Genomic DNA, 27,840 nt, shown 5'->3' with positions numbered 1-27,840 from the left:
TGTTTCAGATTTTATTTCATTCTATACATTATCTGTAGGGGGAGAGTCAAAATCGCCAAATCATTTTTATTAAATGATTAAAATGAGCATTTTTCATTTCAAAACGGGTTCTCCAGCAGCTCTACCGCTAATTAGAACAATAATTGGGAAAGTTGAGTCAACCAGTCGCTCCGTTTCTGCAGCTGCCTCCTCTCCACCGGATTGGACGGTCGGCCTGTCAATCAATAAGAACCGGCTGATGATTGGCTGTTCTGCCTTAAGCGCCGCCCCTCCTGTTCTATTTGTAGGGGAGAAAATGGCAGAATATTCTCATCTTTTTTCATGAGAAGTCCTAACCATGAAAAAGTTTGTTAAGCTACCTTAAGGTCAATACTGCTTACCTTTACGTCGTATCACCTTTTCAGTATTGTGAGGTTTGCTGGAAACATTCCTCAATGTTCATTCATTTATTCTTTATGAGCTGCTTCTTTAGCGTTCAGGGAGAGGAAGGTTCACAGGTGAGCCATGAAATAAATGTAGGACTAAAACACCTGCATGTGCTCATTCTTAGGTACAGTTTATGAAAGAAGTGTACTCAAGGATGGTGTGTTTGTGCCCCCCCCAGGTGCACGCAGGGTACAGGTGACCAGAAGGATGGAGAGAGCCAGAGAGCATGAAGATGATCAGTTCAGTAAGTCCAATCCAAAATGTATAAGGATTGTTTAGAACACTGACAACAATAATTACACAAAATATGACACACCCATTCGCTTCGAAACCCCCCCACACACACGCACAAGCTTGCTACGCGACTGTAAAAAACCTTTTCGTGTTGTGGATGAGGAACAACAGTGCCACCTAGCGGATATGAGCGGTAAGAAGAAGCCTGTTTTTAAAGGGAAAACTAAAGTCATTTAACAGCCACCGACAACATAAACTGGCAGGAATTACAGGAACTAATCGCAATTACTAAGATTTAAAAAATACATGCAAATGCACATTTCCTTTTATTCATTTGTATACTTTATTAATTTATGCTCTACCAGCCTTGACAGTTTTTGCTGCTTTAATTATCTTTAAAAGATAGTTTGGCGCCCCCGTATGGCTGTACGAGACGTTACATCGTCTTTTTTTCTTTTTTTTAAAAGACATTTTAAAACCAAAAAGCATAAATCCAAGAATTCTGATCCAACTGCGCTTCTGAATCCAGTAACTTTTTTTGAAATAACGACCCCAACACTGCAAATTCGATCACATCAGCGGTCTGATGATCCCGGTGGTCTGTGAAAGCAACACTTGTGTGTCCTAAAAACGACAGGTAACTGCTTAACCAGTTGGAGAGGGGTTCGGAACCGATTCTGTGCACTGACCAGTGATCACAACCTCTTAGGAGACTGGTCATGACCAGTTGTTCCCCACTGTAGTTCCAGCCGCTGCTGATCAGGTGATCAGGCTGATCAGCAGTAGATCTCGTCAGTCCTTCGGGCCAGATGAACGACTAGTATCCGAGTTATTTACTTTTATATCATATTTATTCTGACTTATTTAATAATTCAGGTATTTAAAGATCTACGCCTCTGGTTGCGGAAGCGTGCAGTGACCGATTTTGCCCACAAGATGGCGCGTCAGTAAAACTTAGCGGCGCATATTATTACCGTAATTTTCATCCTAACTAATATTTAGAACATGTAGAAAATATTGGAAATACAATAGAAAGTCCTTTCTCTTTAAAAGCGGCAACAAAAAGAGTTTCTGCAACTATTGGCTTCATTTGAAGTTGCCATGATGTCATCTAACGTGAATAAAGAGATGAGAGAGTGGACGAGCAGCCAGGTCATTCAACACTCCTTTCATCTTGGGATGACCCCCAGGCGAGACCTGTGTGTGTGTGTGTGTGTGTGTCCGAGATCCTTGTATCTTGAAAGGGGGTAATGACAATGTAAGATAATGATGGAAAATGGTGTGTGTGTGTGTGTGTGTGTGTGTGTGTGTGTGTGTGTGTGTGTGTGTGTGTGTGTGTGTGTGTGTGTGTGTGTGTGTGTGTGTGTGTGTGTGATCACAATAATCGGCATCACACAGCAAAGCGTCATTTTTTAAAAATTTCTCCAGATATTGGAACCATTGGACACATTCTCAAAATGATATATCAATAATATTCATTTTAATTGTAATTATTTCAAGAAGTAGCCAAATTAAGGTTGTAGTTTAAAAAAATAAAAAAATCCATCTATCTTCTAACAAATGAATAATAATAATAATTCAACTACAGGATTTGTCATTAACAATGAAACCAGATTTAATTGTTAATGAACTGAACTTTCTCAAACTTACAGTTGACACTGAATTTGGTGCCTCAGAGAATTTGCTGATCAAACATTACAGCACCGGCATGTAAATATTCCCAATAACCATCAGACAGACATTCAACATTCCCCTAAAGAGTCAAACACGTTAGACAAGCATCCTGGGGGGGTGGGGGGGGGGGGCACCACAATGTTGGATCATTAGGATATCATCACACAACCGTCAGTGCGTCCGTCTGCCACTGCAGCCGCGCTGTAGAACCGACACCTCAACGCTGCCCCCTGAACAGGTGACTTATGAGGAGGGGTGGACATCTCAAACATCCCATCATGACCAGTGGACAGGAGGCTAAAGCAGCAGCTGGGGTTTATTCAGCTAATCAGGGAGGCTTGTTCCTGTCACAACACTGGAATCCGCCTCCACGACGATCTGATGTCCGCTGTGATCTGGTGACACAAGCAGCCACAGTCGCTGCGGTGTTGACGGAGTGAATCAGCAGAAGGTCCGACTGATCCTCACTGAAGTAGCGACGGCTCACGTTCGCCTTCCGTGACCCCCCCCCCCCCCCCCCCCCCCCCCCCCACCCCCCCAAACATGGAGGACAAACTAACTTTAGCACCCAACTGTCTTTTGAGTCTCTTTTGTGTCCAATCTGTCACGGTTACACACAGTTGAGCATAGGAAATATCCAGAAACGTTGAGTACGACGAGGCTGCACCTGATAACGACCGAACACATCTCTTGGAAGTTAGTTTGATGGATGATTTGGGGGGGGGGGGACACGTCTCGGGGACGAGACGCAGATCTGACGCTGTTTCACTTTGAAAAACTTCAAAACCCCGGGTTTGTTTTGGTCCTTTTGAAGATGACAAACTCAGTTTCAGGATGTCCTTTAACAGCTGCTCCTGCCGATCCCCCTCAATTCGGCGCTAACGCCGGGGACTAGCGCCCTTTCATCTGAGCCAGGGTCCTGGACGGCGAGCGTTTGTCCAAGGGGAGCGTCCAGCGGGACGGTGATTGTTGTTGAGACTCCAAAAAGAACACGGACAAACCTCACGATAATGCTTCTGCAAACAACGAGACAATGGCTGGTTAGTGGAAGCTTAGCATAGGATTGTTGTGTTTAGCAACCTGGCATCTGCACACACACACACACACACACACACACACACACACACACACACACACACGCGCGCGGAAGAGAAGCATTCACTCCGTCCTGGACTGTTAGAAGTCTGAAGGTCTCCACAAACAGTCCCATTGTTGCAGAGGCAGCTTACAGGAAGTTCCAGGGTCTGTTCAAGTGAACAGAAGTAATTAAGTAATTAATTAATGGTTGGTGACGATGTTCTTGTAGGTGACACTTTCTTCACAAGGCACTAGTTCTACCACCAGGTCCTTCACAAGTGACCCCTTTTGGCTCCAGCAGGGCGCATGGACCCTTTCCACGTGCACTTATTTCCACGTGCACCATTATGGAGTATGTATTTTGGAGATGAGAAGCCTGAGGCACAACATCAGAGTCACCAATTTAATATCGTTTTAATGTAATATTCAATATGTGTCTGTTCTTAATGGTGATTTTTGTAAAACAGCAGGAAGTGTGTGTGTGTGTGTGTCTGTGTGTGTGTGTGGGGGGGGGGGGGGGGGGGCGTCGGGGGTGTAATGAATGAGAAGGTCAGAGGAGAGCCGTCTGTCTGTCTGTGGCTGAATGGAGGTGCACCACAGCGGCCTCAGGCTGGACCTACCTGCACGCCACTGCCCGGCTCACCTGTTCAGAACAGGAAATGGGGGGGGGGGCGGAAGAGACGTCAGCTCGTTTTCAGAGCGGCACATTTTGTTGATGTGATCTCGGCGAGCGGCAGCAAGTTAACCACGAGCTCACCTGTACGGTTCCGATATTGAGTCGTGAGCACCTCAGACCGAACACCTAAAGTCCTGACTCCGCCTCCTGACCTCGGCTGACTGAAGGCGGAGACGACAGTCTGACAAACGCAGACAGAGCAAACAGCAGGTCTAGATTTGATCAGACTCGGCCCGGTCTCCAACCGCCCGTGGGGCGACCCAGCGGAACGCCGAGTTCCTCCGGTACTTTAATTTGTGGCTTTGCGTTGGTTCCTGGTCCTTCAGCTTAGCTTCTGCCCAGCCCTTCCCTTCTCGGCCCTCCGTCCAGGCTGGCTCCGTGCGCTCCAGACCCAGGGATTCATGGCGTCCCAGACAATAGACAGTTTGGGTGACTTCCTGTGCGCCAGTGTCGTATGATCTTGCCCCGCGGCAGCGCTGCTCCGCAGCCTTTTGTCCGGCTGCTCCGAGGCCTGGAAGTCAGACTTCCCTCTTTCTCCTCTTCCCTTTTCATGTGGCCATGTGTGAAAGAGACGAGCCCGAGCCTTTGTGGCGTGATTTAGCGCTGTAGCCCCGGTATCCAGTGGCGGAGGGTTTGGCGTGCACTGTTAACTGTGCATTTGATACTATCTCTGCACAACAATGGCTTTTGTTGTGCTGGATAAAGGAAGCTTTAGAAAGGGTGCTCATGATCCTGCAGGGTGCTTGGAAACGATCAGAATCCCGGCGTCCTCGCGCCAGCTCGCATGTTCTCAAAGTTCAGATTAAATAACCCAATAAATGTCAGTCCAGATTAAGCACGTCCTGCTGTCAATGCGGATGCAGCTGGGATTTAAGCAGAACTGGCAGGGTGAACCTGCTTTAAAATGCACGCTGACGTGCACGTTGATGAACTGGATCGACGGTTGGAATGAGCATAATTATGGAGAATCGGCTCCTCTCGCTGCCCCGGCTTGTCCCTGACCTGAGGACGTTCTGTGGATCTGCTGAAGCCAGGAAAGCTGTAGGGAGAGAGGAGGTTTTCATTCAACCACTCATTCAACCAGTCATTTAACCAGTCACCCAGTCATTCAACCAGTCATTTAACCAGTCACCCACTCATTCAACCAGTCATTTAACCAGTCACCCAGTCATTCAATCAGCCATTTCACCAGTCAACCAGTCATTTAACCAGTCATTTCACCAGTCAACCAGTCATTTAACCAGTCACCCAGTCATTCAACCAGTCATTTCACCAGTCAACCAGTCATTTAACCAGTCACCCAGTCATTCAATCAGCCATTTCACCAGTCAACCAGTCATTTAACCAGTCACCCAGTCATTCAATCAGCCATTTCACCAGTCAACCAGTCATTTAACCAGTCACCCAGTCATTCAATCAGCCATTTCACCAGTCAACCAGTCATTTAACCAGTCACCCAGTCATTCAACCAGTCATTTCACCAGTCAACCAGTCATTTAACCAGTCACCCAGTCATTCAACCAGTCATTTCACCAGTCAACCAGTCATTTAACCAGTCACCCAGTCATTCAACCAGTCATTTCACCAGTCACCCAGTCATTTCACCAGTCAACCAGTCATTTAACCAGTCACCCAGTCATTCAATCAGCCATTTCACCAGTCAACCAGTCATTTAACCAGTCACCCAGTCATTCAACCAGTCATTTCACCAGTCACCCAGTCATTTCACCAGTCACCCAGTCATTCAACCAGTCATTTCACCAGTCACCCAGTCATTTCACCAGTCACCCAGTCATTTCACCAGTCACCCAGTCATTTCACCAGTCACCCAGTCATTTCACCAGTCACCCAGTCATTTCACCAGTCTTTGGGGTTCCTTTATTTCCTCCAGATGAGCTAAAAGTTGCTCAGAACAGAACGTTCTCTAGAACTTGTTAATAACTTGTTTCCGTTACGGTTCCTCTACCCTAAAACCAGGATGGGGACTATTTTCCTAGAACAACAGTGGTAACAAACACATTTGCTCCGTCTGAAGCGCCGTCTGTCACATCCTGTGACCTCCAGCTACGACCGGCCTTTCAGGTTTAACCACACGTGCGCACGGTTGGAGGTTGTCGGGCTTAGACGACGTCTCCAGAACTCGTTTTGATGATGCTAAAGTCGAAACCTGCAGCTGCTGCCTGTGTCCCCGTGTGTGCACGGTGGGCACGGCAGGTGTGAGACGCCGCGGCAATCATAAGGCGATCTTATCGAACGTGCTCCAGTGGATGAGCAGAAATACCAGGATGTGTTTGGGTTTTATGCCAGTTATTCTTTTTTTTTGTTCCCGTTTTCCACAACAGAGACGATGAACTGCCCTTGTATCACCATTGGCTGTTATTTGATCCAGACCAAACAAGTCTTTTATCATAGCGTGGTTACCCTTTGCAGATAGTAATCAGACCTGATCTCATGGGTCGGCGTGGTTATGTAATGCTCGGAGGCCTTCCTATAGCTGCTGTAGGTGTTGCCTGGGTACGCTTATATGTGTTGCACCACTGCACAGGTACAAAGGCCGGTGTGATGAGCACCTGCGGTCTCATTCATTCGACCTTCCAATATGAGAAAATCAGGGGTTTCTTCGTCAATGAACCAGATAAAGAAAACAGGTTTGTGCTTATTTTCATACCTGCGGCATAAATAACTTTCACGCAAACGTTATAGCAGCGGCCGCTAGAGGGCGGTATATTTCAGCAATAAATGGGTGCGTTTCAAACTTTACTTGAGCCTTCTAATGTTCACTTTTGGAAAGAGCAGAGGAAATTAATTCCACCTGATTCGTAACGGAATAATATTATTTATTCCATTACAATGAGGAAAATTAATGTGCAGAATCCAAGTTACACTAAAACTTGTGTTCTATTGTGGTTCTCCTTGTTTTGAACAGGTCAGGCGTAGACATCGGTGCTCAGGTATCTAGTTTACTCTGTACAGACACTGCTCTGTGTGTGTGTGTGTGTGTGTGTGTGTGTGTGTGTGTGTGTGTGTGTGTGTGTGTGTGTGCTTGTGCACACAACAGGATAAGTTGTGGTTGATACATCACGTCTCCTCTTCCTTATCAGTGGATTTTGTTTATGAGTTGTCTGTATGAGCATAATGACTGTGTGGAACCCATTTTATACACACACATGCACGCGCGCACGCACACACGCGCAGACCAAATGGTGCAACAGGAACAGTTGGAGGTTTATGGAGGTCTATGATGTTTTTATCAGAAGCATTTTGCAACTATTTCCACACCTTTTGATTCATCTGGTTGCTGCCTGATCTTTGGGGTAGTAAAAGCAATGATTCCCAGGAAGACAGAAGGAGTCAGGGAAGGAGAATTTGACAGGACATGAGTCACTGGGACACTTGAAAGGTTCGACTGACGCCGCAAATGACATGGAGATGAAAATCAAAGTGTGAGACAAACAAATTGGCTGTCAGAGTTCCCATCAGCATTTCTGCCCTTTGATGCTGACAGCTATGCCAAGCATGCGTGGAGTGTGTATATTTGTCACTCAACCTTTAAGACTTAAAAAAGTGGAGAAATGAACGCGATGGAGACGGGATGGAGAGAATGAGGTCAGACGAGAGTTGGTGATAGTGCTGCTGTGGTGCCACTGCTGCACAAGCATCTAAATAGAAGATCTCCTCCAGCCAATCACAGCATCATCTGGGCCCTTTGAAGCTCCGCAGCAGCGAGACCCAATGTTTCCTCTCTGCATTACCGAGCCAGTTTGTGGCTAGCTACTCCAGGGAATTAGCAATACGTGCCTGGTTCCATGTGTGCCTGTGTGTATATTATAATCCAGCCACACAGATTGAAGAAGACGCGTCACACCTGACCTGGAGATATTGCTGGTTCCTCCTCGTGATCTTGTAGACGATGTAAATGTCTGATGCAAACATACACAAATGCATGCCGACAGTATTTCCTCTAATGACTCCAACGCTGGTTGGTTATGTGTAATGTGGCTTAACATTATTAAAATCCCAGATAAGGGACCAAACTGAATATCACGCCGACATTCTTCTGAAATGAAGTCGTCCCACCCCTCCCCCGATCCTTGAAACCTGTGCTGCGTCTCTTCAACTCAAGAATAAAGAACCCACTCACAGTAACTTGTGTTTACTGTGATTAGCAACGCTGTACAAATAGAAATTAGATGTGTAAGAACCGTGATGGTGAGACACCGAGAAGCTCTCTGCCAGGCCTGTAGCACCAGTGGAAGCCTGCACAGAGTAGCTGTGGTCTAGTCTTTTACTGGGATGGACAAAGCATCTCAGTTTCTGTCCTTCACTGCTAATGGTGCTACTGGCTAATAGCCTCCTGAGGGCCAGCATTTCCTCCACAGAGGGAAGGACGCGGAGCCACAGCAGCCCTGACAGCCCGCTGAGGGATCCAGTCTACTTCCCCCCACTTTGGCTAGTCTCCATCAGTTATAGACCCACATCATTAAAATGGGCCAGTGGGGGCTTGTTAGTGGTCTCGTTCGGACATCTCTGGTTTCATACAGCAAATGTTGGCAGGAGAGGCAGAACATATGTGGAGCCCCCCCCCCCCCCCTTCAGTCAGTCCAGAGGCGCTTTGGTTTATGATAATTAACTGTTTGTTTTACTTACTTTACTTTCAAAGGGTCACGTACATTTAATCTCAATTTTGGTGATAGTAGGCGTCAACACCCATTGATTTTTAGGGAGGTGTCAAGACAGGACTCGGGGTTCAGAGGCCACACAGAAAGTGGGGATTCCAGGGGGGTTTTCCCCTCACTTCCTACCTCCACGGTTGAGGTAAACAGGGGAGACGGGACACTGTGGGAAATAATTCCCCCAGCCTGATAAAGCAACGTACCGGTGATGAAGGGCCACCCGTTTGTGGGAAAGAAAAAGGGGGGGGCATGATCTGGGGACCGACCAGTACCAGTAAACAGCTGCCAGTGAAGGCCGATTTATTACTGCAGGTACATTCTATACTCACATACAGGCTCTGCTTCTCCTTCTCCGGGTCGTTTTCTGTTTGTTCCAACCGCAGGGTTAAAGTGTCCAGTAGGAGATCTGTGATTATCCAAAAGAATGTCTCCACCCGCTCTTTATTTCACCTAAACAAAGAGAAAAATCCAGTCAGGCAGCACCTCCAGAGCTGCGGCTGTGATCAGGGCGCACCATTAAATTAGTCGCCCTTTATCTCGAGCAGTTTCTTCATTTTATGCTGATTTTTCATGTATTAGAGGCTTGAAGCCCATTCAGAAGGATAACGGTTTGGTTCTTTGGAATATTAACCTGGTTCATCATTCAGAGGCTCGTTTTATATTCTGTGAATAGCCGTCGGAATCGTCTCTTAAAACGATCTTTGATGTTTTCGCGACTCATCTTCCAAATTGTACTTTCTCTGAAGTCATTAATTACCCCCACGAGCGTCGGTTTGAATGCCGATTTGGCCCGGGGTCAAATCCCCTGAGTGCCGCTTGCAAAGCTGATTCACTTGAGTTAAACATCGTCATTACTGTCATTCTGGATGTGATCAAGGAGTTGTCCCAGGCTGGATGGGGGAGGACGCCGGCGTGCACCGGTGTTGGTGAGTGCCAGTGGGAACGCCGTAGGAATTCCAGTTGGCACGGCGTAGAATAGGTGGCGGTATCAAGCTGGTAATCTCTGCTGGCAGGCTCGGGGAGCTTCTTTCATCCATGTACTTTGAATTAAATAGGCCTGATTAGATTGTTTTGACTATCAGACATTTATTAATTGGAAAGTGTAATTGGTGTGAGAATTAGAGCTTGGAGGAGCAGGAATTTTAATTGAGCTGGACCATTTCAGAGAACAAGAGGTATTTAAATTGAAATGTCAGGGTAATTATAGCTTAGAGTAAAGGTTGTTTCCTCGCCCGGTACCAGCTGAAAGGCTGCTCTTCAGCAGCGGAACCGATACTGGGCGACAACAGAATCGACCCAGGAAGTCATTTAAACCTCCTCAGCAAGGAAAAGTTGCATATTCTCAAATACTTTTCAAATAATTTTCAAACTTCTTCAGCTTTTTAAATGCAAAGTTCCTGCAAAAATGTCAAGGTTTTTAATGTGATTTGCAGTTCTGCAGGTCTGCTTTGTTTTCACCCGGATACAAACATCTATTTTGGACCATTGCAGCTGGAACTCTGAGAAAAAGGCCAAGTCAGGAGTGAGCTGCATAATTTAGCGGAATGATGGTATATTGAGGGTGGCAGGCTCAGACCTGGTTTGATCCTTATCAGCGATGAAGCTGTCAAAAGGGAGGATGCTGCCTTCAGGGCTCTTCTTTCAGTCTCCATCCTAATGGATTCTCTCTTGTTTTGCAAGTGGGAAGGCAGCTTTATTTTTACAAGCAATCACTGGAGTTCTGTCAGTAGCAGCAGCAAGTGTGCGTAGCGAGGAAATACAGTGGCACATGTTTCGTTTGCAGGGTTGCAAATGTCAAATATTGAGACTTTTCCCATCTTCTCTGGCTCATGTGCTCAGGAAGTTATGGCACCGCAGCTGTTAACATGCTGAGCTTGGCAGCCAGAAGGATCCTGATCATCTTAACTTTGCCTCTGTGTGTAGACAAGCTGCTGATACAGACGTGAAATGAGCAGAGTTGTGTTGGGCTCCAGTTCTGGACACGGTCGGCTTTAATAAAACTGCTTAAATGACATCACTGGGTCTCACTGTAAATTCAATCTCAAGCGTAGACCAGCAGGAAGTGTGAAGGGATTTGGTTGCTCAAGTGGAGAGGGGAAAAAAAAGCTATGACATCGGACTTTTAGTTCCAAGCCAAGAACTACAAAGGAAGGAAATGTAAAGAACCCCACCAAAGTTGGCCAAAGCTGCCCTCCCCTCCGCAGCACACGCTTCCCGTCCGCCTTCATCCAGGCTGGAAAATACCTCCAACTTAATACTTAATACAAATATTCCTTAATAATGTCAGTGCTAATAAAAATCCACTCTACTGATTTCAAATGTTGACCTGAACTTTGAATGTCTGTTACACCCCAAGGAACAACTCCCCTTTATCCCCTGGTCATCCTAAAAGTCATCATCTGGTCCAAATTTGAAAATTAGTGGGAAAACTGGCTAAAAAACTAGCTGCACCATTATGACCTTTACCGGAATTTTACCTCTTGTACTGTTTGTACTACTAAAATTCAAGCACATGAGCACACGTAAGCATTCATAGACTCACTCGATCTAAACTGCATGTTGGTGACAGTTGACGTGACGGACAAGGTGATTTTCATCAGGCTATTAGTGCAAATTCAACATGAACTCTTGGATGACCGAGTTGAGCTTTGTTCTGTCACGGAGGCTTCCATTAGATTTACCATCCATCCACACGCTATCACTCACCAACGTGTACGTGTGCGACCAGCATGCAGAAAACACTCCACAAACAAACACACATGTACGCCTTCGCTTCTGAACGTTGCTCCGCAACATGGGAACATACAGGTTCACGCTTAAGCCCAGGAAGTCATGCAGAATTGAAGACATCATATGTTGTAGCGCTCTACATATACACCTGCACGTATGAGGGGAAGATTTATATACTCAGGCCTGTAGGTACACACATTCCACCACATACGTGAGCTTGTTAAGTATACAATGGTGGACCCTGCCCTCTCATATTGACACTACCTGCAGTGGCCTTGTTGTTTCTCCTATAACCTGACTGTTCCTTTAGCACTTCTTTACACACCTTGATCCCTATGAGAGATTATAGGTAGTATTTGCTGTTGACTTTGTGCCGTCTTCTTAGTAATGACATGTTGGTTTACTTATCCCGAGTTTAACCCTCTTTGTTATGCGTGGGTGTGTAAATATGTCAGGCTCTCTACAGGTGAATGTGGAGGGACAACTTTGGGATTAAGACCTTTGTGTTTTCAAACCGTACGAGGACGGCCGGTGTCCTTCGGAATCATCCTTTTGTTGCAACTGCTCGCATGCACTTTCGAGAAATAGAATAATATTATATTATCATACAGGTACAGTATAAAGACGATGGATACACTGGAAAATTAGAGTATCAGAGTCAGCTTAAGGAACATTTTCTGCAGTCTGTCTATAGAAAAACGGTTAACAACATAACCAGCTCACCAAAAACATTGACAAAAGCAATCCACTGCCCCCCCCCCCATTGGTCAGTGCGCCTCTTCTGTGGGTGCGTTCTTGAGCTCAATAAACAAGACCTGTCAGACGCACTGGCTGCATTTTTAGTGCGCTTCGTTGGTTTTTAAGTCTTCTCCTGGAGTCTTATTTGCTGTTATCCCGGGACTCTCGGGGGGCGTTTGATATCATCCCCTGCGGTGCCATCTTCAGCCCCTGGTGGGGGAGCCTAAAGGCTTGGGCAAGCCTGTGATTGTAGCCCCCTGTTGTGCTGGGAATGAGGGGCCTGGCTCCCTCCAATTACACCCAACCCAGCCCCATGAAACGCAAGGCTTTACGGCTCTTATCCAATATAAACCCCAGGCAATAGAGGCCGGGGAGAATAGGGCAGCAGCAGGTAGTAATGGAGCTTAAATGGCAACAGGCATTCCACAGTGTGAGGCCTCCCACTGCAGGAGACAGGTAGAGCGACAGGTGAGGGATGGATGGTGTAGCCTCAGAGGGTTCACGCACAGAACATGTGAACGCTGTCACACCACGACATGCCTGCGCAGGCACTGGCACACATAGGCTACATGTTCTCTGAGTTTTAACGGTTTGCTTTTTGACCCTTATGAGCAAAATAGCGCACTTCTTCCAAAGATATTTTTTTTCGAATCCCTTATCGAGTGTATTAAATGTGCATTCCAATCAAAGACTCTGGGCACTGCAGTCATTCCAAGCATGGGAACAAATGGAGATGCGTTTGTGTGGTACCAGTAGCCCAGGGGGAGGGTTCGGTCAGGTATTCTCTGGCAGGTTGGTTAACGTGGGCCAATCACATCGCCACTCATCTCCTTCCCATTGTCTCTCAGCAATTTTAAAGCTTATTATAACCAAACATCAGATAGCAAATTAAGCTGTAGGCAAGCCATAAATAATGTTATTTTATGGTAGGAGGGCCATCAAAAAAGGGGGTTGGACTGGTATTGTAGCCCCTGCTGTGAGACCTAGTGAGCAGGCCCATAAAGCACAAACCCAGGAAGCTGCAACTGTCAGTGCTGGATCCAGATAATCAATATTAGTATTGCTTTTATTTTATTTTTTAAGCTTCTTTCTCTCATGTTGGAGGCACAGTTCTATTGATAAGGCGTTCATCGTTGCCTATGGAAGACACGGCAAATGAGTTCCTGTCCCAAAGTCCAATTATACAAGCTTTGGTCCACAGACGCACCCACTCAGGCTCGATTAGAGACGCAGGAGACTCGTTACCTGCGCCTTTAATCAGGCACACCTGAGAAATGGGACTCCCTGGCGCGCCAGCGCTCTCGGACCTGAAATAAACCCGGCTAATTTTCTGGAAGTGCAACATTGCTTCAGAGCGGATCCCTTTGGTGTGTCTCTGTTGTCAACGACACGACTCTGTGCCAGGAAAACTGATGAGCTGATTTGGTTTGGCAGATGAGGAAGACACCCTGACAACCCATGCTTCTCTCCCTCGCTACTTCTTTATCCCGCCGCCGTCCTGCTCGTGTTTGCAGGTCTGCAGGTGGATGATGTTCTATGTGTTTTACGATTCCGTAATACTGTGGTTTGTTTGTTTGTTTGCAAATGACTCCCGAGACTTCATTAAATATTTAGATCAGACGTGTCTCCTGGGCCTGATGAGTTGCACCTGTGTAACCCGTAAAGGTGATTTACTAACAGGGCAGCTTCCAGGTGTGAAGGGGTGAGTGGTTCATGCGTGTCTGCACCCCATTTACGCAGAATTAAACAAATTCTTTTGATTTCCACTAGCAATTTTAGCGTAGGCCCAACAGAAACAGGGGGAATGAGGTGGGTAAAGGTGTTGACCAGGTGAATTTGCCTCATGCTGCCTGCCCACTTTGCAGCCCCATGGGGTAAAACGCACTCATCACACCCACTGCGACTCCCACCACAGTGTTTCATTCACTTTGTTCATTTTAAATATGGTAACATGAGCTCTAGTGTATGTCCTTCCTTCATAACGATTAGTGATTTTATGGTAGGAGGGACCCCAGGAAAGGGGGTGGCCAGGTATTGTTGCCCCTGCTGTGAAGCCCAGTGGGCAGCCCCATGAGGCACACATTCAAATAAATGCTACCAACGTCACTTATTTTTTAAAAGAAGGCTTCTTTTTCTTCTCTAAATGTGGAGGGGGGCAACAATAATAATCTAAAGACGCTTTATTTAGCAATCCGTAATAAAAAACAATGAATCTGCCTCACGTCCACACCCTAAGAAGCTGCAGTTAGGACTTGCTGGGCCACTGGGCGTGATAGAAACCAGTTCAAACCAGTACAGCGCTTTAATTTAGACTCGCTTGGCCCTCCATCAAAGGAAATTCTGGTGAACGTAATGGAAATTCAGGTGCGGAATCAATCATTTCAGATATGTCTGCACGATAGCAACAGGGAAACATTCCATCACGCCCTTTCAGGTCGCACCGTTTTCGCTCCCGACGTGCGACACAACGCGCAGGTGACGAGGAGAACACGCTCGTAAATCCTCCCTCCATCGCTGCCTTTAGCGGCAGAGTCGGTGTTGGTGTTGGCACGTCATCGCGTGTCTGTCGTTGCTGATTGTCTTTCTGTCCTAATGCCAGCTGACCCCCAGCATCTGATCTGCAGTTGTGGAAACGCTTCCTCCCTACCAGGAATTCAGCAGAGCAATTAACCAGAGCTCTCTGATGTCTTATCACGGGCACAAAGCTGTGTGTTTATGCGTGTTTACATGTACGTGTGTCTCTATGGAAAGTATTTTTATAGAGGCTGTGGCAGAAACACAAACAGTTACTTTTGCCAGTGAAGGGAAACCGGCAGCTCTGTGTTTATATAGCAATGAACTACTGCGCTACTAAACCACAACGTACGAGGTCAACATCACTTTGTTGATGTTGGGGTCAGAGATAAAACTTCAATGAGGTTCAAACTCAATCTTGTCTCACGACAGGCATCCAGAGCCTTATTTAATAGTGGCATATTAAATCCAAATGAGTCTAGATAAGGGCTGTACTCCGATACACATGGCCACTGCATGTATTGCACATTGAGGGGCAGCGTTTGAAAAGTAAGGAGATTGAAGTCCAAGGAGGAATCTGCAGCCAGCCTCTGTTGAATGGGGAAGCCTTCAAAGGTCAGACAGTGATGATGGGCACCTCTGGAGTATCACTTTTCTTCTTCTGCGACAGGAGCTCTCAGGTGGTCGGGTGTCACGCCAGGAGACCGTCACGTCAAGCCCGAGGCGCTTGGCCAGCATGTTGAAATGAAAGGACGTCAATGTTTCGTTTCAGGGTTGTCTCATAAGACCAAATGAGTCCAGTGAAATGAGTCATTTATCTTCCAGTTTTTACTGTAAGATGACCGAATTTTATGAATAGCCCCCAATTAGGGTCCATTGTAAAGAGCTTTGGTTGAAGTTAGAGGCCCTGAAACAGCCCTGGTTGTAAACTTTAGATTCTCCTGTCATGTGGAGGGCCGAGATTGTAAAGATGCATTTTATTACTGCTTATATCTGGCCTGTATCAATGCTCCTGAGAGACCCCCCCCCCCCCCCCCCCCCCCCCCAACCTTATATTGGTAACATGAATAGGCATTATTTATTGCTCTTTGTGGTTTCTTGCAACAAGATTAGCTTATTTTCTGATTTCTATTTATCTCTGAGATGATGCGTTTAATCCTGAAGCAACGTGAATAATCCGAATGCATTTTGCTGGTAATGGCAGAGAATCTTGCTGACTAGTGGGTTTTCTGTGGCCGTCCAGTGTTTCAGGAAACAGATGTTGCTGCTGATTTCTTTTTTTTAATGCCGTGACCACCTGAAGCTCCTCAGGCTAAAACTGGTGTGATTACTGCAGGCTGGGGAGGAAAGATTGAAAAGAAGGACCGTCTCTGGTCCCAGGTCAGATTTTTTTGGGGTGGATGAAGACCCAACATTAAACAGCATGGAATTGGACCTACGGGCACAGAAAGAATAAAGGTCTGAATTAGCGTCCTGCTGTTTTGGGGGGGGTCGTCTTCCCTCTACTTATGAGGTAAGATGAGGTGTGGTGCTGGATCCCTTGCTGGGTCTCAGGTGTGTCCAGGATGGGTGGACAGCACCACACTCCCGCAACCCCCCTTGGAATTCTCCCCAGTCTCTCGCGGTGATCCGACGAATGCCTCGGGAACGCTTCCAGGTGCGTCTCCTTCTCACACTTACGCACACTAAGGCAACTGAGGTCACACAACTACCTGAAGAGCAGCGTGCCAGCTTAATGATGTTTGTCATTAAACAAAAGACAATTCATTTGTTCTGCTTCATACATTCCGTGCATGTGTCGAGCTGCGCTGGTGGAATCACTGGTCTACCTCAGTAACCTGTTGTTTTAATCTATTCCGGGCGCTCCGAGGGTGTGCAGAGAGACCCTTGACCTCTGTTAGAGGTTTAATAATTGGGCCTGTGTATTTTTACTGCTTCATCAGTGACGCCAGTGAGGTCGCTGATGGCCTTCTGTGACCTGAAAGCTGTTTTTAAGCTCTGCCAGCTTCCTTTTTCCTTTCAGCAACTCCAACACACCTGAAATCTTTTTTCCGTGGAAAGAGTTGTTTTCTGGAATGCACTGGCAAGCAAGCCAATGGGATTTAATGTAAAAGATCTTTGAAGCTCTGGGATTGGAGGAATCTGAGAATCCTCCCAGTATCTTTTAGAAATTCTGAAGAATCCACAGTTAAAGATTAAAGTGGGGAATTCAGTGTTCCACCATAAAACGCCTTTAATTTTTTTAATTGGAGCCTTTCTGCTGAGTGCTGCTGTTTTTGTTTATTTCCTGAATTTGCAGACTGTTTTTGCTTCCTTGGAATTGTGACTTTTCGTTCCAGTGATTTCTTCGGAAATAAAAGCTTCAATAAATACCTGATAAAGGAAAACCCCTGATCAATATGTGAGTAAACCAGGAATCCAGACCGTCGAGTGACTCAGCAACGTGCACGTTGATGGAAGCACGTCACCAGGGGAACAAACGCCAGTCCTCACAGGAAACGCATGCACAGATTCCCAGTGCGACCAGTGTAGCTGCCACACTGATGTCACCAGAGATCACACGGACCATTCAAAATAAACACTGGTGGTGGGACTGCACGGATGCCACCATAGAGACGTTAACTGGAGTAAACAGGCAAAAAGACGGTGCTGATAACAGATGATGTCATGGAAAACTAAAAAGTCTAGAACCTGCCGAGCACATGCGAGGCTGTAGCTACGTTCACGCCGGGAAATAAATCATCTTCTCAGACACTGTGGTGATTTATTTTATTATTTATCGTTCAGAAGCAGCGACAACAGTAAACACGTGTGAAATCCCACATTTGCCCCCCCTTTTATTGAGCTTCCCTGACTATTATTCTCCTCTTGAAGCTTTTTGCGCCATGCCATGTGGCATCACCACTGTTTTTGTTAGCGTGTCCTCAATAATGAAGTGTTTTGGCCTGTAATTTGGTTTCATGAGTGTGGCTCTTGTGCCCTCATGCCAAACTCTCTGCAAAATGACGGCCTACCGCCTGAATAGAGTTCATTTGTCTCCCTTTCAGCTGGATGTGAGAATGTAAAATGTTTTGTGTGGTCCTGAAGGACAAGAGGACTCATGATTGTCTCCTAGCATTATAGTTTACAGAGAATCCATGCGGAATTCCTTTTATATTATTTATTTATTATTATTATTTTTAACTGGCTTTATTATTTTTTTCAACATTGAAAAATGCAGTATTGTTGGCAGCTGTCCTACATGAACAGAAAGAACTGCACTGCAAATTGTTGCTTATTAACGGGCTTGAGGTCAGCAGGGAACGCTGAGCTATGAGCCACACAGAAGAAAGGCTGCATTCACTTTCCTCATGAAGCTAAACTGTAGACTTTAGCACAATATGGCCAAGATTTCATCAGGCCGAGACAGCAGAGACAAGCCTGAAAAGTGAAGATGAAGCAGCAGATATGGGATGGATTCACCCGCAGGCTTCCAAACGGCTCAGGCTAAACTTAGCATATTGACATTTACCCACACATCATTTAATTGGCCCAGTCACATTTGAGTGCTCTGGGCTCAGTTTCAACAGCTTTATAGCTTTTGAAGTACGAGTACATTGATATTGAAATTATTGTGGATAGAATAAAACATTTCTGCTCTTGTGGAGCCATTTTGAGCCTCTTTTACTACTAAATGCCAGCAAATCATCCAGCCAGCCAAGGCAGCATTCGCTCACTGATTCTATGTAATATGATGCCATTTTTACAATGATCAGCTCACTTGTGATCAGTCCGACACCCCAAACCTTGTCTTTGATCCAACAGAGGTCACAGAGAGAGAGAGAGGTCAGTTCATAATGCTGACAGAGAAAAATGAGGAGCAGGAGGGGGGGAGAGATTAAGGAAGTGAGGAGTTACTGCAAAGGGCTTTAGTTACGCAGGCAGAAAATACAAAGTGTCAAGAGATGGAGAGAATGGAGGAGTGGGTCCATCCAGGGAGCTGGCAGATGGTGACAGGTGAGAGGGCCTGGGAGCTGAAAAGAGGTGTAACGCAGATAAAGGATAACATGTCACTCAGGGGTTGTACTAAAAATGTGAATGTAAGGTCATAGTACCTGTGCTCAAAGAAACGTTTCCTCAAAGAGAAGCTGAAAAATGATCACACGCGCGAGCTTTTGTTTGAGGGGCCGTCATTTTGCTGCTTTTGTTTCGAATGGAGAATGACGTCCCGTGATATCAAAAATATCAACTTGATCAGTCGTCGGAGTTGCGACACACTGCCATCATTTTTTACAGTGTAATGACAATAGAACTATTTCAGATGGAAGCGGAGGAGCTGAAGCCTTGTTTAATACATACGGTAATGCTATCAGGAATTAACATGAGTCTTATTAATCGCCTGTTTAGACACACACACACACACACACACACACACACACACACACACACACACACACACACACACTATTTTGGAGCTCTTTTAGGGTACTCTCAGGCCATTGTTGCCCCTGTTTTATTAGTGTAGCTACAAGATAAAACAGGAAAACATCACAGGTAACAGTTGACACCTGAGAATTCGTTCAGGACCTCAGGGCACACGAGGTGTCGAGGGGGGAAAGGTCAAGGCTATCTGTCAAGCTTGGATGAAGCTCTTTTATTAAGGCTTTTCCTGAAAAGCTCCCTGACTCGGATCAATGCTACAGGGTACGTTTCACGGGAGCCTTTTCCAGAGACGAACACGGACGCTCAGACAGGAACTGTTGCATAGGATAATTCCTTCATCAGACATTCCTGATCTGTGTTGACTTTTACTCTGTGGTTTTGGTCAAAGTCAGGTGTCTATATTCTTTTTTTGAAATGGTTCCAGAACTGATGTGTACATTTATGGGAGCGGAAAAACTGTTGCACCTCTGAAGGCTACCAGACACAAAACGACTGTGACCTAAAGGGATCTTCTCAGAACACACATGAAAGGACAGCCAACGTAGGAGGAAACAATGCCGACAGCACACACACACACACACACACACACACACACACACACACACACACACACACACAGCCATCCATGGGGTCTTTTGCCTACATCTATTTGCCTTTCTTTGGTGCAGTTGAGGCAGTTTTAACCTTAACCTGACCCTAAACTCCCATTTAATGTACCTCTTCACCAAGAGTTCCAATGATCATGTTTATGTGAGAAGCCTCTTTGTTTGCATTCTTGGACATAATCCAAAATAAGGACGTTTCATTTGTCGGGCTTTAAGCACCACAATTTATGGATTTATAACCTTCATTTAAGCAGGTAAATAAGGTTTAGGAATCTCTTCCAGGAGCGACCTGACAGAGAGGCAGCAACGGAACACAGGGAACCTTTAACGTGATACACAATCATTTACATCCAGCACAGCTTCTGACCAGCCCTCGAACACACGGCTCACTCTGGAAATTATTCCAGTCCAGAGGGCCAACCCCCCCCCCCCCCCCGATTCAGTTTTCACTCTCAGGGCCAAGAGAAGAAACCGCTCCTGGGTTTCTCTTCTCAGGAACAGGTTTTAGTCTATGCGGCTGTTTGTCTGTCTGTCTGCATGTCGTGTTTGCCGCGATAACCTGTCTGTTGGGGGGGGGGGGTTATGGTTTCAAGTATGGACGAGCTCCTGCAGGAAACCAGTGAGTCCCATCTGTCTGGAGGAGAGCCTGAGGCATAAAAGCAGAGAAAGTTTCCAGTTAGCTTTTGTGCCTGTGGGAGGATGAATGAAGTCGCACACGTCACGTTTGTGGTATCACATGGAACCAACCATTTATCGCCCCCCCCCCGTCTTGACCTTCAGCCAGCAGGTAAATTGGAGCTGAATACGGTGGAACCTTTTTAAAATAGACCTGTTTTCACCCTTTGGGAGGAGATTTCCAAAGAAAACTGATGAGGGTAAACTTCAAGGCTGAGCCCTTAAACCAAAGCAATGATGCTGTAATTACACCAATTACGTAATTATGGAATTATACGAATAATCATTTGATGGCATTTATTTTTGTGCTTTCTTGGCGACCAAAACATCAGCAAGTGGCAAACTGGCAACATGTTGCCTGGTGAGGAGAATCGGTCTCTTTATAGTCCAGTAATGTCACACGGGCTCTTCTTCACTCATCCTGTTTGACGGGCACCTTTTCCTGCTGTGTCTTTATGGATTAAAGCTTTGACAAGCTAATTGTCAAACATGTCAAACATCCAGTGGTCTGACACAAATATTTTCATTGTCGAGTTGGTCAGAACTCAGAAACTTGTTTGTACGTCCAGTTGTTACAGCGAGGTTGGTTCTTTCTTGTCAGTGATGGTTGTAGTTGCACAATGAAACTAATGTTAGCACACCGGGTTTTTTTTGGATGGAGCCCAACCCAGCAAACCCTCACAGGTACAGAAACATGGTGGACAGGCCCAACACGCAGGAAGAACCCCCCCAACCCCACCCCCACCCCCTCCACTGTGGGGCAGATTACAGGCTGTTGAGTCAGTCCTCTGCCCCCACTGTACGCCATGAATCAGCATTCCGATGTTTAAACATGACAACCTTGTTTTGAAATCAAGGTCAGGCCTCAGTCTCAAGACATTTACCATTAAACACGGCTTAGTTTCAGGTCTCTGAAGAATTGTGTGAAGCAACTAAATGTCCTAATATTTTTCGATTAGTAGAGCCAATGGTTGCCGTCATCAGCTGCGGCGTAAATGTTCATTTTTCTGTATTTTTGGGTTTCGGCTCATCAGTCTTGCTTAACTTTCGGGGCAGCTTCAGCCACACGAGATGTGTTCAGGGACGGGAGTGAGCGTAGGTCACCGGAGCAGCTTTTGACAGCACTCACGAGTGGGTCGGTTCAGTGACTCAAAACAAACACGGAAACATGCACCATAGGTGTCAAAATGATCTTTCAGGACGGGCTGAAACGGGGAGGGACGCAGGAACGGGGCTTCCGAATTTCTGGATTCCTGAGCAGGAAGCAGAGATAACGTCTTTTTACGAGGTAGTCGTAAATAGCTTTATCATTTATTTTGCTGAGTCATCCAGGAACTTGCGTGATCCCTGGGTTTATGGATAACAGTGATCGCTGCGGACGCTCCTGATCAGAGCGGCTTTCAGATCACCCACCAGATAAAGTCGCTCTTTGGAAATCACATCCAGCCTCACATGACTCACGTTTAATACCCGAGCGGTTCCCTTCTGTCTATTTCCTGCGGTCTCGGGTGCCTTGCTGGACCGGCCTTTTGGGTGGTGCAGCGTTTAGTCTTAATACTTTCGGCATTGTTCGCTCGTAATTGCAGTGGCTGCGTAACTGCCGTAAATTGTGTTTTTAATTGCAGGAATTCAAGCGGGAGCTCATAACTGACTTCTTTTCATGTGGTTTTATGAGGCCGGGCTGTGATGTCAGTAAGACCGGGACGCCATTTCTGGACCGCTCGCGTCAACGGGGGAAACCCAACAGAAGTGGACGCGCCAGTCAGGGATGGTGGACGCCGAAGCTGCGGGTGTCGATCTTGAACGTTGCCCCCTTTATTAACGCAGGCTGGCTTTATTATCAGCATCTCCGGGGGCTCAAATACACAGAGTCACATTTGTAAATGGCAGAGTTGGAAATTCGTCATGTTAATGAGCTCTAATCTGTGGTGGACAGTCCAGCCAGACCGTGGGGGGGTTCAGTGATACCGCCTCTACGCTAACGGCCCAAAGAGGCCAGCGTCTGATAAGTGCTGTGGAACCAGACGAGTTCTCTGCGTGGACGAGGCGATAAGGCATATAACTATTTTAGAGAAGTTGGGCAGAAAGCAGCAAAATCAGAAAGCAAAGGATCCCGCTAGAAATTGTCTGGTAGTCGTGGAAAAAAAAGGGCTTTTACAGAAAGTTTAGGTAGTCGTGTGCATGTTCCTGTGGGAACCTCTGAGCACGCTCGGCCCCGTGCACGTTACCTTTGCACATGTTTGTTTTCACGCTCTGATTGTTCCAACTAGCCAAACTATCAAAAGCATGTACACAGACTCCTTCAAGCTGTTATCTTTAGCGGACCCCATTAGACCGGGAGAGCTGGGGGGGGTTGAAGTCGGACAGCTCGTGTCCTGACAAATTAGCAGTGAGACAAGTTGTCAAGTCAGTCTGAAAAGCCAAAAGATGAATGTTCATCAGCTAAGCCCCGTGCGAGGCGTTCAAAGACCACCTTGAGTTTTGGCTGAGGTTTCCAGAGCAGAGGGGATTCGGGGTTCTCCTCGGAGGGAAACTTCATTATTAGGCACAAGAAAAGACAAATTAGGACCCAAAGGCAGCGTCGCTAACTACTTTTCAGAGAAAGACAAACAGTTGTTTCAGCCTTTTGAACAAACGCAGCATGAATCCACGTCGTAAATCTTCCCGTGACGCTCGCTCGGCCAGCTGTTGTTAAGATAATAAAGAAAGATAATAATTTGTTCCTGGAGACGCAGGATGCAAACGCGAATAAGACCTGCGAGGACTTTAGGAACCTTTTTCCATATATACCTGTGTGAATATGTGTGTGTCTGGGGCTGTTGCTCGTCAGACGTCTACACGTGTTCGGTCGCTGCTTTGAAGGAGAGCCCCCCTCCCCCCATCTGAGCCTCTTTAAATCTCATAATGGCCCTAATGACAGCTCCATCTTCGTGACAGCCATTTCAAAGACTTGGCAGGCTGAATGTACTGTACTCCATTTTTCATCCTGACAGCGTAACACAGCCATTAAACGGCTTCTTTCTGAGAACAAAAATAAGAGCTGCAGGTAAACAGGCCCGTAAATTTAAATTATTGCTATCAGTGGGTGCTGCCCAGATCAGGCAGTTCATAGACTACAGCGCCCAATTTCACGTTTCTTATTCCTGACTGGCAACGCTTCAAGGATCCTTGATCCGTATTTGGCTACAAACGCTTCAAACTCTAAAACCGGTGCGTCTGCACCTGCCAGACTGATGTTTCTGCTTGTGGAACCGGCGAAATATTCCGGTTTTTGCTGCTGCTGACGCACAGTTCTGACAGTGAATCGGAGCTCTGTGCCAGAAATCAGTTTTAATAACATAATGTGGCGATGCCAGCGAAGACTTGCAGTCCCAAACCTGTCCGGGAAGTCCGGACCTGTTTGCACAAGAGAACTCTGGCAGCAGTCAGCCAAACCTGGCAGAGGAGCCAACGGAGAACATCTCCCCACAAGACTGAGAGATGTTTTCCCAACACGCTCCTTCCACCTCTAAAGAGGAGCCTTCCAGACTGGTCCCAGTCACTCATCCAGTTCTGCCCCCCTTTGTCTCCACTGGAGAGGCTTGAACGAGGTAATTGGCCGAGCCCGCTCAGGTGAAAGCAGACCTCTTGTCTGGGGACACAAAAACTGTCTCTCAGTACGTCTGTAGCCCCGCAAGGTCAAAAGGACATGCCGTTTTTAGTCAAACACACACACACACACACACACACACAGAGGCCTCTTCAATCATCCTCCATCCCCCAACAATTACTGCGGCTACCTGGGAAAGGTAATTATTTGCTCTCCTGTCCTTTCAGAGCACTCAGCAGTCACGTCTGAGCAGAAGCAGGCGCAGGAAAAAGGTTTGCATATTTCTCTGGGTCTGATCTCCAAACGTTCCAAACACCAACGTGAACACCGTGGTCATCGGACCGCCATCTGCAGACGGACCTCACCTGCCCCCTAAGATTAAAGGTGGGCACAAACGGCCACATCTCCACTTGGGACGGTTAAAAGTTGTCCGATTTCTGGACTGCGTGGGTGGCCCCCGGCTGGAAATTTAACTTGTAACTCTACCAGTAGAGGCCGTATTGACACAAGAATCGCGCTGCATTGTGCACAATGCGTCACCTCTTGGCCTTTCGCTCACCCGTGCCGTGCACCAGCTTTCTTTAGTGTGCACATGAGGTGTGACAGAAAGCATCCCACATCATTTGGCATCCATCAGATGTCTTTTTTTTAAATTTCTTTGGACTTTTCTTTGGACAGGTGGGGTTACTTTTCCCCTCTCTGTAGTCACGTACCTGACATTCAAATGGTTCCCCTGTTGAATTCTGTGGGTCCAACTGGTGCACAAGTGGTGCAACAGCGGGATACAGGTGTCATTTGATATGCACCTGTGGAAAAATGAACGCCATTAGCAGCTGAGGAGCAACCAGAAATGTCAAGCGTCGTATGTTTTGCTGTCGCTTCCTGCTGACGCTCAACAATAGGTGGGATTTTGCCCCTTTGTTGTGTGACTTTCTAGAGTAACATGGCCGGTCTGAAAATTGCACCGTTAAACCACTGAAAGATGAGCTAAGTGGAACAACCACGATGGAAGAAGAGTTTTCCCTTCTGGCCTAAAAGCACAACAATTGCCTGCAAACAGATGAAACGAAACACGAGAGCAACATAATACCACCTCCCTGAAGCTGCCTCCATGTTGTCATTCATCCTATTCCAACAGCAGCCCGCTTGTTATCATGTTAGCATGCTAGTTATGGCCTAGCATGCCGGCTAAGCTTCACGGTAGGTTCCCATTAAGCAGCAGGAGTCCAGACACAGTCAAGTTTGGGATGATCCTTGGGTTTCTGCTGCAGCTTGTGCACGTTGGATGGTCATTCCTTATATGTTATATGTTTGCTTTGAATTATATCATTGAAATCCATTGTTCAATTTGTTTGATCTCTACATAGGAATGAATTGTTTGTTACTTTGCAGCTGATTAAAATGGTTCTATTTTGACAACTCATTCCAGAAAGAACATTTACACACACACACACACACAAACACACACATGCGCACACTGAGAGGCACCAACAGGAGGAACAGGTAAATGACTCATGAGGAAATGAGGCACAGTTTAGGGAACCGGCGGTCTCGGGCTCTCGCTACAGGCTAATATGGAAAAAAGCTGAAACCAAGATAGAAACAAGCGCGACGGGTCCTGTAACAAAAAAAGGATTAAAAGCTGCCTGTCTTTCAGCTGCTTTAGGAAGTTTTCCATTAAAGGATCACTGCAACAAATCCTATCCTGTTTGTAGGCGTGTTTATTTTTCTCCATTCTAATGCTAAAATGCATAATTACTCTTGTATTCTAATGACATCACATGATCCCGTCTCTGCATCATCACCTCGTACCACGCTCTCATCAGCTTAATGAGGCATTTGGAACAAAACCATCCGAAATTATCAAAGTGGATCAACGGGATTCCTGAACTGGTTTAAGGCTGCTAAATGATGCGGTTTATGAAATGTGCTGAATCCCTGCAAGACAAGCAGCTTTCAGCTAAATTTACAGTTATTTACACTCACGGAGACGAGCGAAGGGCCGCGCCAGCAAACCTCTCCGTTAGCTTTGAACGACGGCAGCAAAAACTAAGAATTAAGACAACGATGTACCTGTTTGCTCAGGGGGGCGATCGCCGCCTTTCCTAATTACCGCTGATCCCGACTGCACACGCAGGACGCGCGAATCAGCCAACGTGGCGCTAAATGTATGGCAGCGCTGATCCCATTAGGCTAACAGCTAGCACTTAATGAATGCATGTTGATAAACCCCTCAGCCAGCATGAGCTGCTGCTGAATGAGGTTAAACCACTTAGCGCCGTTGATAGCCAAACGTCAGCTCTGCTAGTGTCAGAGAATCTGCATATTTTGCCAGGCTGCACTGGGTGCTTTAAAAAAATTTATCAAGGAATCTGACTCGGAGCAGCCGCGTCTAAATCGTCCGGCCTCTAAATCTCCACATCTAACTCCGCCCAGCCTAAACCGGTGTGTTCTCAGCGCTCACAGGCAGACTGTTTGACCCAACGGGCGTCAAACTCTGGCCTCAGGAAGAGCTGAATTACTGATTAGACCAAGCCAGTCTGATGTTATTGCCCCCCCCACGTTCCTGGTCATGGGATTGCATTTGTTCTTTTTCCCTTTCCTCGCCGCCTGCCGTCTCCTAGACGTTAACCAGCTTGTCTTCCCGCTGCGGTTTCGCCTCCTTTTTGGCCTCTCTTTAATTACTCTGTTGGTTTTTCATGCCATGCAAGGCAGCATATTTATCCTAGATAACAGCTGGGTTTCCCCTCACTCTGTGGGTGATGGAGGATAATTACTGTCGCTATGCCTGCGTGTCTGCGCGCCCTCGTATGCAAATGGCGGGTTCCTGGCTACTTCTGGGCACGGCCGCTGTTTGGACTGGAGCACAAACACAAAGTGTATTTATGGAACAGTATTTCTAAATGAATGCCACTGACTGGTGCACGTTTGTCTGAGCAGGCCTGTGCACATTTGCACGGAGATGCAAGTTCTGTGTGAGGGCCACAGAAGACTTGTACACACTATATACATGACATGTGATGCATTCAAGTACTCGTAAAATGAACTTTTTTAGCTGCTTTATGGTCTCAAAGCTGATTTCTAATCTTTGTGTTTAGCTTTGATTTCCCTGCGTTTTCTGTGAGTGTGTGTTTGTGTGGGAGAGCACGTTTTGTTGTGAATTCTGGCTCCTTCGCTTTCACTTTCTCGCTGCTAAGTTTGAAAGTTCCCGTCCGCTGTCATGAAACAGGACTTTACCGGACAATGGGGGGGGGGGAATTGTTACGTTCAAAGTTAGAAACACAAACAACTGAACAAGATAAACCGCCTTTTATCTGCACTTGTGCAACATTTCAGTGCGTCCCGGATGAGATGTTTGGCTCTGCGTCTGCCTGCTTCGCTGTAATCTTAAAGTAATTGTGTTTAGAAAACAGTGGAGTGGGAAGACTTCCTCCCTTTCAGAGTAGAGTCACAAAAGAAGCAACCTGAGCCCAGGGCCAAACTTTATCAGCATCCGTCTCTCTTTACACGACCTGGGTTTGATAATGCTGCCGATGGGACAAGATAGGGGGTGTTTTTGTCTGCAGGTGAGAGCACTTTTCCATTTTTGAGATTTCCAACGCAGAAGTCTCAAATCCTGCCAAGTCCGCACTTCCAAAGTGAAAATGACGCGTTTAAAGGGAGGTTTCGAACACAGCGGGCGAAAGCTGAGGAAGTGTCGAGTTTTTCCTCAGGAAACTGAGTCCATTTCCACTTGGCTCGGAGACAGAACCGGAACTGGTTTTGCGTAAGCCCGGCAGCAGGATAAAAATAACGGGATATAAAGGC

General features: G+C 46.5%; 1 long non-coding RNA gene across 1 annotated transcript; it reads left to right on the top strand.

Moving 5' to 3' along the window:
* Window positions 1–350: 350 nt before the first annotated feature.
* LOC105418167 (uncharacterized) lies at window positions 351–25,789 on the top strand. The gene is made up of 3 exons (XR_965507.2): window positions 351–497; window positions 615–670; window positions 24,261–25,789. It is a non-coding gene; the product is annotated as an uncharacterized lncRNA (long non-coding RNA).
* The last annotated feature ends 2,051 nt before the right edge of the window (window positions 25,790–27,840 follow it).

Source organism: Takifugu rubripes, chromosome 22 (genome assembly GCF_901000725.2).
Source record: "Takifugu rubripes chromosome 22, fTakRub1.2, whole genome shotgun sequence".
Classification (NCBI taxonomy): domain Eukaryota; kingdom Metazoa; phylum Chordata; class Actinopteri; order Tetraodontiformes; family Tetraodontidae; genus Takifugu; species Takifugu rubripes.
This window is presented reverse-complemented; position numbering and strand designations above follow the sequence as displayed.